A 12,674-nucleotide genomic window follows, 5' to 3' on the forward strand; every position below is an offset into this window, starting at 1 on the left:
GCCCCAGCCTGGAGCCTTCCTGGGGTTGGGGTGACCCAAGGACAGGACCCAGCACTTGGCCTGGTTCACCTGCACCCCACTGGCCTCGGCCCATGGATCCCATGGATCTCATGGATCCAGCCTGTCCAGCTCCCTCTGCAGAGCTTCCTGCCCTCCAGCAGCCCCACATCCCACCCAGCTGGTGCCCTCCTGCACTCCCTGGACAGAGCAGGAGCTCTCAGGCACTCCCTGGACAGAGCAGGAGCTCTCAGGCACTGCTGTGCACGAAAGGGGCTCCTTTGGCTTTTCTCTTTCCCTGAAAAACTGCCGAGGGCAAACCCATTCTGAAGGCCTGTGAGTTGTACAAATATGCACCCGAAAATGAAGAGCTACTCTTAATTCTTCTTGGCTTCTGAGGCTCCCTAATAAAGAGATGGTATCAAGAGGTGCTTTGTTTTGATGATCAACCTTATCCTCACCCAGTATCTCGTTAAACAGCCTCCTAATTGCTGCCCTACCCCATGCTAAGGACAGAATTTGCAAAGCTTCATGATTTAAATGTGACTTTTTTTAATTAACTGCAACACACCCAGACACCGAAGAAACCGCAGCGCTTCAGAAGATGCAGGAAAAAGCTGCAAGAAGAGGTCCCAAACATCCTGGGAACGGAATGGCAGAAAAAGACCTTTTTTTTTTTTTACCCAGTCAGTCAGAAGCGCACGGAGCTGAACTCCTCCCAGGAATTCAGCTCCGTGGACTGCCAGGCTCGTGTCAGCAGCGAGGGCAGAGCAACCCCCCAATAATTTGACAAGGTGAGCACTTCCAGCTGCTCCTCCGAGCCCAGGTCGCTCCAGAGCCGAGCGCTCCCCACTGAACCAAAGCCCAGCAGCAGCTCCAGGGAACCCCGGGGGGATTTCTGTGCCTCACATTACACATTAACCTCTGAGTTGCAACATTTGCAACTCGATTTGAATGTTAAACAAGCAAAACAAAGTCCCGGGGTGCTTGGAGCTGATTTACAGCCCTTGCAGGACCCGAGGCTCCTCCTTCCCTTCCCTGCCAGGACCAAGCAGCACTTTGATGCCGCTCAGGACTGTTTACTACGTGCTGTTCAAGCAACAAGTTACATTTCTTTCCTGGATCACCAGGGCTGAACCCTTCAGAAACAATTATTAATAACCAGATGGGACCTCAAAAGCGTTCCTCCAAAATCCCAGTTTGACAAGCCATTCTCCACACTGAGCCACTGGCCTCAGACATTTTCATTTTTGCTGCCCACACAGAATAAGGCAAAATTACAAAAGCAGCATCGTTCTGCTCACAATAATGGGCAGCAAAGCAGCAGCATTTGCAAACTGAGATTTCCTGCTGCACCCCAGTGAAGATCAAGAGCTGCACGTTCCAGATACACCTTTTTTATCGGCACCACGGCCCCAAAGGAGCAAGAAAAACAACTGTTTGTGGTCCTTTCACGGTCCTTTGTTCAAGTTCAAAGCTTCCCAAGTGCTTTTGTGTCTCAACCTGCATTAGAACAGCCCAACCTGTCGCAGGCTGCAGTTTTAACCAGAATATTCCAAAGCTGCCCTGTTCTTCCACCCAGCAGACACACAAAGAAGGCCCCAACGAACCAGTGCCTTAAACCAGGGATTAAACAATGCATGAACCTTTCAGGACACCACAGACACAGCCCACACAACGTTTTAGTGTTTTCACAGCTAAAAGAAAGACTAAGACACTTCAGAAGTATCCCTGAATCCCAGGATTCCTGAGGTTGGAAAAGCCCTCCCAGCCCATGGAGCCACCCTGTGCCCCATCCCCACCTTGTCCCCCAGCCCAGAGCACTGAGTGCCACGGCCAGGCCTGCCTGGGACACCTCCAGGGCTGGGCACTCCAAACCACCTCCAATGCCTGACAACCCCTTCCATGCCAAGATTCCTCCTCCTTGACCCCATTCCTTGGCATTGGGTAAAACACCTTCTCTATGACAAGGGATCACCGGCCTGTTTTCCCTTCCCTGTACCACTGACATTGTATTTATGAACAACCTCCATCCTTTAAACAACCTGAAAGGACAACAATCCTTGGGAAATCTCAGACCCACCCTCAGGAGTTCTGTGGGTTTTACCTGGACAAAGAAACATCAAAGCTCAGGTTGCTCTTGAAAAAAAACCAGCACGACGTGCTCCTGCTTTCAGGCCACGTTTTGCTGTGGATTTAAACCTGCACTGCTGGAAAAAAAGAATGGTTTTCCCTTTTCCAGGCAGTATTAGCAGGGAAAAAAAATAAATCAGCTGGATCATTTCCCCAGAGGGGTTCCCAACATCGTTGCCCAAATGCTTGTGCCAACAAGGAGAGAGGGCAGGGAGGTGCTGAAGGAGTAGCAGGAAGGGGACAACATTCCAGCAGCAGATCCAGCTGAAATGCCCATCCAACTACGGCTTGGAGCACGAATTCCCAGAACTCATTCCCACTGTGACTGAATTCCCTTAATCTTAACCAAAACCCCTCATAAAAACCGTGGAATCCGTAAGGTGAGGATTTCAAATCTTCAAATCTTTCCAAGCTAAACAAGGAATTCCAGGGATTGTATTAACTTTGGGAAAATAAATTAACATCAACCTTGCACAAAGGATCATCAACAAGTTGCCTTGATCATGGAATTGTGGAATGACTTGGGTGGGGCTTGGAGCCCCCTGGGCCAGTGGGAGGTGTCTCTGAGGGTGGCACTGGATGGGCTTTAAGGTTCCCTTCCCACCCAAACCATTCCAGGATTCTCTGACTGCTCATCAGGAGTTTAAACCAGCCAACACACAGGAACTGTGGGGATTTCCTCCAGCAACAACTGCCTTTAGAGTATTAAAACCTGAGCCCATCAGTCAGCAAAACACTGTTCCTTTTACCCAGGGCCTTCGAGATCCTCCTGTTGCTCCAAACACTGGCTCTGCTGGTTGGTTGTTGACAATTCCACCTGCTTTTCCCAAAATAACATATTCCTGACCAGGGCACAGTCCAGCAGCTCTAAACAAACCAGGATTAAGCAACAAGACCTTCCCCACGTGGCAAAAGTCTCCCGTGACCCCCAGGTGGGTCCCTTTCACTTCCCTGCTCCTCGTTAAAGCTCCAGCACTGACCCAATCCCAGGATACACAAAACATCTTTACCTGCTGTTCTCTCCTAAACCTAAAAATAACTAAATAGTTTTGTTCTTGGGAACGGCACCACTTCATTCCAACGTTTGCTTTCAGGTGTTTTAGCAAACAGCAAATAAAAACTCAAAGAATCCCAGGATCCCTGAGGCTGGAAAAGCCCTCCCAGCCCATGGAGCCACCCTGTGCCTCATCCCCACCTTGTCCCCCAGCCCAGAGCACTGAGTGCCACGGCCAGGCCTGCCTGGGACACCTCCAGGCCTGGGCACTCCAAACCTCCCTGGGCAGCCTCTGCCAAGGCCTCACCACCCTTTCCAGCAACAAATTCCTCCTGACATCCAAAATCCACCAATGAAAAATGACGGTGAAGTGCTGATTTTTTTTTGGTTTTTTTCTGCAAGACAAAACATTCCTTAGCAGAGGAAATCAAAATGAAGGGAGAACCAGGAGCAGAAGGCCATGGACACACTGGAAAGCACCACCCACACCGACAGTGATGCTCTGTAACAGTTAATGTAGGAGTTAGCTCAGGCCCAGGGTGACAGAAGCCACAGGAAAACAGAAGCAATGAAACCAGCTGCCTGTTTTGCAAGAGGAAGCGGCGGGTTCGGTGTAACAGCCACAACATGGAACACACCGTCACCCCTGGCACCACATCCCAAAACACCACAGCAACACTGGGCATCCTCAGGCCCTGTCAGAGGAGTTTTGTGAACTCCTCTGCTGCTTCATCCCTGAGTCTTCCCAACCTTCAGTCGCTCTGGGCTGGCCATCAGCAGTGGCCCTTCTCTGAAGTCCAAGGAAATCCCTCACTGCAGCAGGGATGAACCTCCTCAGCCTCAGGGCCTCCCCAGGGACAAACCCCCTGTGCTGGCCCACCGAGCTGCCAGGTCATTCCTCACCCAATCCAGGAGATCCCGACACACAGCTCCTCCTCTGGCTCACACCTGTTCCCAGGATCATGGAATCATGGAATGGTTTGGGTGGGAAGGGACATTAAAGCCCATCCAGTGCCACCCCTGCCATGGGCAGGGACACCTTCCATTGGCCCAGGTTGCTCCAAGCCCCATCCAGCCTGGCCTTGGACACTTCCAGGGATCCAGGGGCAGTCACAGCTTCTCTGGGCAACCTGGGCCAGGGCCTGCCCACCCTCCCAGCCAGCAAGTCCTTCCCAATCTCCCATCTGTCCCTGCCCTCTGGCACTGGGAAGCCATTCCAGGTGCTCTTGTCCCCTTATCAGCTTGGTGGCCTCCTCTGGACCTACTCCAACAGTTCATGTCCTTCTGAAGTTGGGAGCTGCAGAGCTGTGCCCAGCAACCCCTCCCACAGTTCTGGAAAACCAACCGAGCTGCTCACGTGCAGGACAACAACTTCAGTCCGGTTTAATGCTTCGCTCTTACAGAGGTACCTGCACGACCCCAAATCCTTCCCAGCCCCACTCCCAGCTCCAAACTCACCCACCAGCCACAGGACCTGCCCCCAGCAGAGCCCAGGGCACGTGGCAAAGCACAGCCAGTGTGTCACCATCCCAGGGTCACGGAGGCTGGAGAAGAGCTCCCAGACCACAGAGCCCAACCTGCTGCTTGTGCCCCCGGCCCAGGTGAGGAGGTCCCTGTCACCTCCCTGCCCTGCCGAGTGTCTCTGCTCTGGGAGCCGCCTCTCCTAATGGGGAGATATTTATACTGTGGATGACTAATCCCAATTAGTCACCCAGACTCCCTTTGCAGGAGGGGAGAAACGAGCGCTTCTCCAGCAAAACTCGGCTTTATTTTAGACTTCTGCATGGAAAGGGAATAAGCATCTGGTTCTCTCCACCGACTAAAAAAGGATTGCTAAATGTTACCTCAGGAGCAGGGATTTACATCACAGAGGTGTGAACGTCGGGGAGAGGTTCCAGCCCCTTGAACGTGAAGGCAGAGTCTGAAACACAATGTCAGGGGGGGAAAAGTGCTTAGAAAGTCATGGAAGAAAATAAAAAACATTTAAAGAAATGTCGTATGTACTACGGACAAGGAAACGTTAAAAAGGGAAATCATGGAATGGTTTAGGTGGGAAGAGACTTTAAAAACAATCTCATTCCGACCACAGGCAGGGGAACCAAGGACTAGGAGTAAAAAACAACTGAGCACAAGGAAAAACAATCTTCCAATTAAAAAATGAAAAGGAAACACACAACAGAACTAAGTTCAAAAGCATCACTGATTGTTCTCTAATGTGTTAAACAAGGTGCTGACCGAGCACCTCCTGAGCAGGGCTGCCCTGGGGCAGGGCCTGAGGGCAGGGGGCTCCTGGGATGACCTGGATATTCCACTCCCCAGGCTCAGCTTGATTGACTCTAACATGGAATCACAGCTTATGTTGTCACCACTGCAGCACCCCGGCACATCCAACTGCCCAGGAACATTCCAGCACTGGGGCTCATGCTCAGGGAAACAGAAGCAGAGAATCATAGAATGGGTTGGGTGGGAAGGGACCTTAAAGCCCATCCATCAGGGCAGGGACACCTTCCACCAGACCCTGGCCTTGGACACTCCCAGGGATCCAGGGGCAGCCACAGCTTCCTGTGCCAGGACCTCACCCCCCTCCCAGCCAGCAAGGCCTTCCCAGTATCCCATCTGATCCTGCCCTCTGACTCTGGGAAGCCATTCCCTGTGTCCTGTCCCTCCAGGCCTTGTCCCCAGTCCCTCTCCAGCTCTCCTGAAGCCCCTTTAGACCCTGGCAGGGGCTCTCAGGTCTCCCTGGAGCCTTCTCTAGGTGAACCCCCCCAGCTCTCCCAGCCTGGCTCCAGAGCAGAGCAATCCAGCCCTGGGAGCAGCTCTGGGGCCTCCTGTGGACTCTCTGCAGCAGCTCCACGTCCTTCCAATGGTGAGAGCCCCAGAGCTCTGAAAGGAAGCAGGAGAAGCTCATAGGAGAAGCTCCCAGGAGAGGGGAGGTGTCCCCTGCCAGACCTGCTCCCCACAGGCCCGGGGCCGGCACAGGCACACCAGGAACACGTTGCACCACAAGCGCCGAGATCCAACCACGCCCTGTTTAAATCCCCGGGAGAGCCCTGGCTCTGTCACTGCTCCTTCCTGGTCACCTGTCCCCGCACCCTCCCGTGGGGCAGCGCTGGCTGGGAGCTCCACCCGTGCCCAGCAGCTCTGGGCACTCAGGGCAGGGCTGGCACCGGGCCACGGGCTCTCCGAGGTCTCATCCCACACGGATCCCGCAGCCAGCACAGGCCAGCCTGGCCCTGGGCCTGCGCCTGTCGCTGTGGAACTGTGCCCTTCGTCCCCTGGCTCGGGGACACGGGGTACAGCTTTCAACCTGTCAGCTCAGAGCCTCAATTATCCTCCGAAAAGGAAAGAAATCCATCTTAACATAAAAGAATTCAATTAAACGGCCTCCCGGGGAATCTGCTGGGGGAGGAAAGCACAAATAAACAGCTCAAGAAACACAAGGTTTCTCATCCCAGCCCGCTGCACAGACAGGCGAGGAGTTGGAACCATCTGCAGGCTTTGCAAGGCCAGGAGGATGGACAGAGAGGAAGGAATTGCCACATGGAAGAGAACCCCAAACTGTCAAGGCAGCCCCATCCTGCCCTCTCTGAGCTCACAGAATTCAGTCACCGCAGAGAACCAAAGGCAAAACTGAAACTGAAGTAGCTTGTGTTCTGTTTCCTTCTTCCTTCCTGTAGCTGCAGCAAGACAGGCCATCTCCCCTCCTGCAGCCTCAGCAGTTTTGTCTCTCCCAGTGCCAGGCTCTGCTCTGCTGCCAGGGCTCCGAAAGCTGCCCAACAGAATCAGAATCAAAGCACTCCAGAGTTATCAGTGTCACTCCGGGCCACAGAGCTCTGAGCAGCAGCAAACTGCAGTGCTGAGATCAAATGGAACCCCCAGCCCCCAGCACAGGCACACTGGAAGAGCAGCAGGGCCACTGCCAGCTCCACACAACCCCTGCACTGAGTAATTCATATGTTTGGGAAGCTTTCTTCACAAACCCCCCGAACCCAGAGCTCCACAGGGCTCCATCTCAGGCCCAGTGCTCTTCAAGAGCTTCAGGAAGGACCTGGACACAGCTCCGAGGGACAAGGGCTAAGTCTGCAGATGGTACAGAACTGAGGCAGAGAGGCCCTGCAGGGAGACCTGCACAAATCTGAGGGTGGGGAATCACCTTGTGTGGAGTTCAACATGGACAAGGGCAGCTCCCATCTCTGCTCTGGTGACCAGGACAGGACCCAGGGAAGGGCTGGAGCTGTACCAGGGCAGGATCAGGGTGGATCTCAGGAAAAGGTCCTTCCCCCAGAGGGTGGTTGGCACTGAACAGGCTCCCCAGGGCAGTGGGCACAGCCCCAAGGCTGCCAGAGCTCCAGGAGGGTTTGGGCAACACTCTGAAGGACAGGGGGGGATTGTTGGGGTGTCTGTGCAGGGCCAGGAGCTGGACTTTGATCCATGTGGGTCCCTTCCAGCTCAGGACACTCCATATTCCGTGGAAAGCTGAGACAGTGAAGCTGCCGGGTCTATCCCGGTCAGGAAGGGCTGTGAGCTCTCCCTGCCTCCAGTGACTCCCTGACCTTTGCCATTTCACAGGAGGTTGTTTTCTCACGCCTTCCGGCTTCCCCTCCTGCCCAGATAAGCCCCGTGTCCTCAAGCAGCCGGCGCGGACTCAGGGAAGGGACGGGCTGTTTGTGGAGCTGGGACACCCGGCACGGCCACCCCGCTGCTCCCAGGAACAGGTGGATACAGGGAAAGGGAAAGTGAGAGGGAAAGGAGGAGCATCCCAGCTCCACAGCTGCCAGCTCGGCCCGAGGATTTGATCTGCCCTCTGACATCACCCTCAGCCTCACTTTGCTGACACCCCTGCACAAGGCTCAGGGTTTGGTCTGAAGGGGCCCCTGCCAAAAATGACAATTTTCCTCAGGCTTCAGGCCTTGCCGTGCAGACATTTATTATTCCAACTGTTCACAGCGTCTCTGCTTCCTCTGGGGCTACATGGCACCAACAAACCCAAGGATGGAACATCAGACTTCCCCCTTCCAGCCCCGATCCAACACCAGCGTGTGTGGCATTCAGATTCCACCTAAATCTCAGCTACTTTCATCTGAGATTTTTAAGCTTGGCTGTGAAACCTTCATTTCCTGAGATAACCGATATTTATTTGCCCAAGTTTCCCTCCAAACCAGAGGCAGCACGCAGGTAAGAACAGCTGAGGCAGGTGACAGTAATGTCAATATTGGTTATTGCAGTGCTGGCAGATCAAAACAAGGAGCAGGGAAGCCCATCCTGGAGCAGGGGGGAGGACGGTGGAAGGAACAGAGACCCAGAGAGGGAAAGGGAAAAGCACGAGCACAGAAACACAGCAGCGGCCAGAAAAGACAACACACTCCTGCTTCCAATAATATTGAATCAAAGGAGACACTTAAGAGCCTTTGTTGCTACTCCTGGTCACACAGAGGCCACATTCCTTCCCTGAGCCTTCCATAAACCCGCCGACATCTGCGGATTTTCCGTGAAAAGGAGGTAGCAAACGCTCCAGCCCATAAATGTAATTAAGAGCAGGACTGTAACCCATGAGCAGGGCCAGGAGTGAGCGCCGCTGCTCCCGGGGCTGCTCCGTGTCCGGCGGCTCAGCCCCAGCGCTGCCGTCACTCATTAACACACTCTATTAACTCCCCAATTAGTTTTTCAGTCATTCTGCACCCAGCAAAACAAGACCTCCCACAAATCTTCCTCCTTGCAAAGTTCTCCAGAAGTTCTGTCTACCTGGAGCGGGCTCCCTGGGCAGCGGACGCGGCACCAGAGCTCCAGGAGCGCTTGGACAACGCTCACAGGGACAGGGCGGCATTGGGGGGTCCTGGGCAGGGCCAGGAGTGGGACTTTGATCCCTGTGGGTCCCTTCCCACTCAGGGAATATTCCACGATTCCATGACTGAACCACCCCACTTGTGCTTTGCTCTCGACTCACCAACCTCACCCGCTTTTCCTGCATCATTTACACCCAAATTTCCCAGTTATTCTTGTTGTTCTGCTCTTCTTCCAAAAACATTTACTCCAGCAAGAGACTCTCCTCTTTCTCGGCATTCCAGTTTGCCCATTTTTATGGTTGAGGTTATTCCAGTGCTGCAGCTACTGCCCTTCAGGCACTGCCCTGACTCCCAGCCCCTGTTAAGAATCCATCCTGCTGGATGACATCCATGCAGTCACGATCCCAAACACAGAATCCACGGCTTTTCCACTGCACACACCTGACTGGCAGCAAGGCAGAGCAGGAAGCTCATCCCCCTGCTCCCAGCTCTGAGCCCTCCCTAAACCCTGGGGACCAGGGACAGCACCCAGGGAAGGGCTGGAGCTGTGCCAGGGCAGGCTCAGGTTGGATCTCAAGGAAAGGTTCTTCCCCCAAAGGGTAGTGGGCACTGAACAGGCTCCCCAGGGCAGTGGGCACAGCCCCAAGGCTGCCAGAGCTCCAGGAGGGTTGGGATGATCCTCTGAGGGACAGGGTGGGGTTGTTGGGGTGTCTGTGCAGGGCCAGGGGTTGGATCAATAATCCTTGTGGGTCCCTTCCCATTCAGGACATCCTAGGATTCTGTGATGCTGGAATTCCTCTGTACCACCACTGGGCTCAGGGAAGAACAGTTTTCGGTTCCCTTTGTCACCTGAAAACTCCAGGGAGAACTCAAATGAAGCACAGAGCATGGAAAACACCATGGGAAAACACTGGGATATCTCCCTACCAAAGAGGAACAGAAGCTTAACAAACAGATTCCTCCTTCACTCAGGATCCCACTGTGTGGGGACAGCAGGGATGGAATTCCCTCCAGCTGGCTCCCAGTCCAACCAGTAAACTGTGATCAGGACTGGGGATCCCAGCTGGAGCACAGCCAGGCCCCACCAGCCCCCCCCTTTCCCCAGAGAAGCTCTGCAATCCAAGCTGTGCTGCTCCCAGCAGCGGCCTGGAGCTTCCCAAAAATCCTTTAAGCCCACAGACTGCTTTTTCCCTGGTAAAAAGCCCCCAACACCAGCTCTCAGAGAGAGCTGCCTCTTCGTTATTATTTTTGACAGTCTCCAACTCCTGAAGTCAGAAATCCCTCCCACAGCACAAGGCAGAGCTCGTGGAACACCAGGTGCAGCAGGAGGATGCTCCAGAGCTCCTGCATCCCACAGCAAACGCTCTCCCCCACTCCCAGGCTCTGCAGGAACCCATTCCCACACGGCTCTGCCCAGGCACCTGCTGCAGCACCACCCATCCAGCACCACTGCCAGCCAGGACGCTGTCCCAGAGCCCTGCAATTGTCACGTTTAATCCAAAGCACAAAAATCACCAGAAATATCGGTGCACACACGGAAAACGAGCCTTAATTCCAGCCCAGTCTGTTCCTGTCCAGCTCCCATCACCCTCTCCCGAGCAAATGTCCCTCAGATCAGCCCAGACCACGATGTGCTCCCACTGCACAGCCCAAAATTTAACTTTGCTTCCCATGAGATCACCGTGGGTTGCCATGGTAATCCCTATACTACCATCCACCAGGGTTTTTTTTTATCACTGAAGTATTTTGGCAGCACATTCACTTTTAAGTGTCAGAGTAATAAGAGAAAACATAAATGTTTCTTCTCATCAGTCTTAAAACGGAGTTTTATAACCCAAATCTGCTCCCAAGGGCCTGGCTCAAACCTGTGGGGCTGGGCAGGGCCAGAATCACAAACTTTGTCCTTTCTGAGAGAGAAAATAAAATGACAAAAGCAAGCCTCAAGTTTTTAACATACTGATTTTCAAGTGAGGGATCGAGGGAGGAAAAACCCCTCAGGTCCCTCTGAGTTCTCTCAGTTTCTCTTTTTCACTTCCTAGTTGTTGGTTTTTTTTTTTTTTTGGTGTAGCTGGTGCAAAACAAGGCCCTCAGATCCAGCAGGGCCCTCCCAGGGGCCGTGTCTCTGTCAGATGGTGATTCCTTTGGTGGCCTCGGCTCCCACCCCGCTTTATGGTCGTTCATAAAACCACCCCGGGGACGTTTACGGCCAAATCGTGCACCCCGAGGTCGGCGGGTCCCCGGGAGGGTGACACCCCCGGGAGGGTGACACCCCACCTCTGACCCCAGAGGGGTGACCTGACCCCGAGGAAGGAGTGCCTGACCCTTGGAAACAGGGATCACCGATGCTGACCCTCGAGGGGGGCACCTGATCCCCCCCAGGAGGAACCCGACCCCCGGGAGGGAGGGTCACAACCCCCCAGAACAGGACCAGCTGCTCGGGGGGGCGACCTGACCCCTTAGAGGGGGATCTGACCCCCAAGAACGGGTCAAGGCCTTCGGGAGGGGGACCAGACCCTCGGGAGAGGGACATGATCCTCGGGAGGATGAGCCCCAGGAGGGTGCCCTGGCCCTCGGGAGAGGGGCCCTGACCGTGACCCCCAAGCCCTGACCCCCGGAGGGATGTGACCCCCGGGAGGTGAGCAGACCCCCGGCAGGGCGATCTGACCCCGACAGGAGTGACCTGCCCCCCGCCCTGACCTTGTCACCACCGTTCCCAACAGCTCCGGCCCCTGCCCGCGGGCCGGGTGCGATCCAGGTGTGATCCCGGCGCTCCCGGACCCCGCAGTCCCCCCCGGCCCGCCCCGCTCGCACCAAAACACGGGAAAAGGAAACTGTCACGCGCAGACCGGGCAGATTTAACCCAGATCCGCACGAACCGGGGCGGCGAGGGCCCGGCCCGGGGCTCGGCGGCGGAGGTTGTTAACCCCCCAAACGGTGCCGAGCACCCGGGGCGCGGGGGAGGCTCCCGGAGGCCGGAGCGGAGGCGGGGGGGCGGCGGGGCCCAGCCCGCGGCGCCGGGCCCGGCCCGACCCCGGCCCCGCGCGGGAGGGCGGCGGTGCCAAGCGAGTCTCACCTGCGGTGCCGGGCCGGCCGCGGGCGCTGCCGGGCCGGGCGGGGCCGGGCCCGGGGCTGGGCCGGCCGGGGCTGCGGGGCAGCGGCGGCGGAGCGGCGGCGGCGGCAGCTCCAAAATGGCGGCGGCGCCGCGGCTCCCTCAGGGCGGGGGAGGGGCGGGGCCAGCGGGAGGGGAGGGAGGGGCCGGGTGCGGTGGGAGGGGCTAAGATGGAATGGGCGGGGCTACTGCAGGGGGCGGCACCGCGAGGGGGCAGGGGAACAGGGGACACCGATGGAGATGGGGACACCGGGATAGGGACACCGGGATGGAGATGGGAACACCGGGATGGGGGCACCGGGATGGGGACACCGGGATGGAGATGGGGACACCGGGATGGGGGCACCGGGATGGGGATGGGTTAGGGATGGGGACACCGGGATGGGGACACCGGGATGGGGACACCGGGATGGAGATGGGAACACCGGGATGGGGACACCGGGATGGAGATAGGGACACCGGGATGGGGGCACCGGGATGGGGACACCGGGATGGGGATGGGGACACTGGGATGGGGACACCGGGATGGGGATGGGGACACTGGGATGGGGACACAAGGACGGGGACGGGGGAACAGGGACGGGGACACGGGGATGGGGACGCGGGGACGGGGACATAGGGACACAGGCATGGGGAAGGGAAAAGGGAAGGGGACACT

The 12,674-nt window shown here is 56.1% G+C and overlaps 1 protein-coding gene across 3 annotated transcripts in view; it reads right to left on the minus strand.

The window, feature by feature from the left end:
• The window catches only part of PPP6R2 (protein phosphatase 6 regulatory subunit 2), a 52,781-nt gene extending 40,669 nt beyond the window's left edge, over window positions 1–12,112 (minus strand). Inside the window, exons 1-2 of one of the 3 annotated variants that reach the window (XM_050325021.1) lie at window positions 11,981–12,032; window positions 4,969–5,045 (exon numbers count right to left, since the gene is read on the minus strand). The gene's annotated coding sequence lies outside the window, so the exon portion shown is untranslated. Of the gene's footprint in view, window positions 1–4,968; window positions 5,306–11,980 lie in introns of those variants that run through there. The other 2 variants (XM_050325023.1, XM_050325022.1) reach the window with 2 other exon arrangements.
• Between the last annotated feature and the right edge of the window lie 562 nt (window positions 12,113–12,674).

The sequence above is a fragment of the Myiozetetes cayanensis genome, unplaced genomic scaffold (genome assembly GCF_022539395.1).
Source record: "Myiozetetes cayanensis isolate MyiCay16 unplaced genomic scaffold, myiCay2020 scf3, whole genome shotgun sequence".
Classification (NCBI taxonomy): Eukaryota; Metazoa; Chordata; class Aves; order Passeriformes; family Tyrannidae; genus Myiozetetes; species Myiozetetes cayanensis.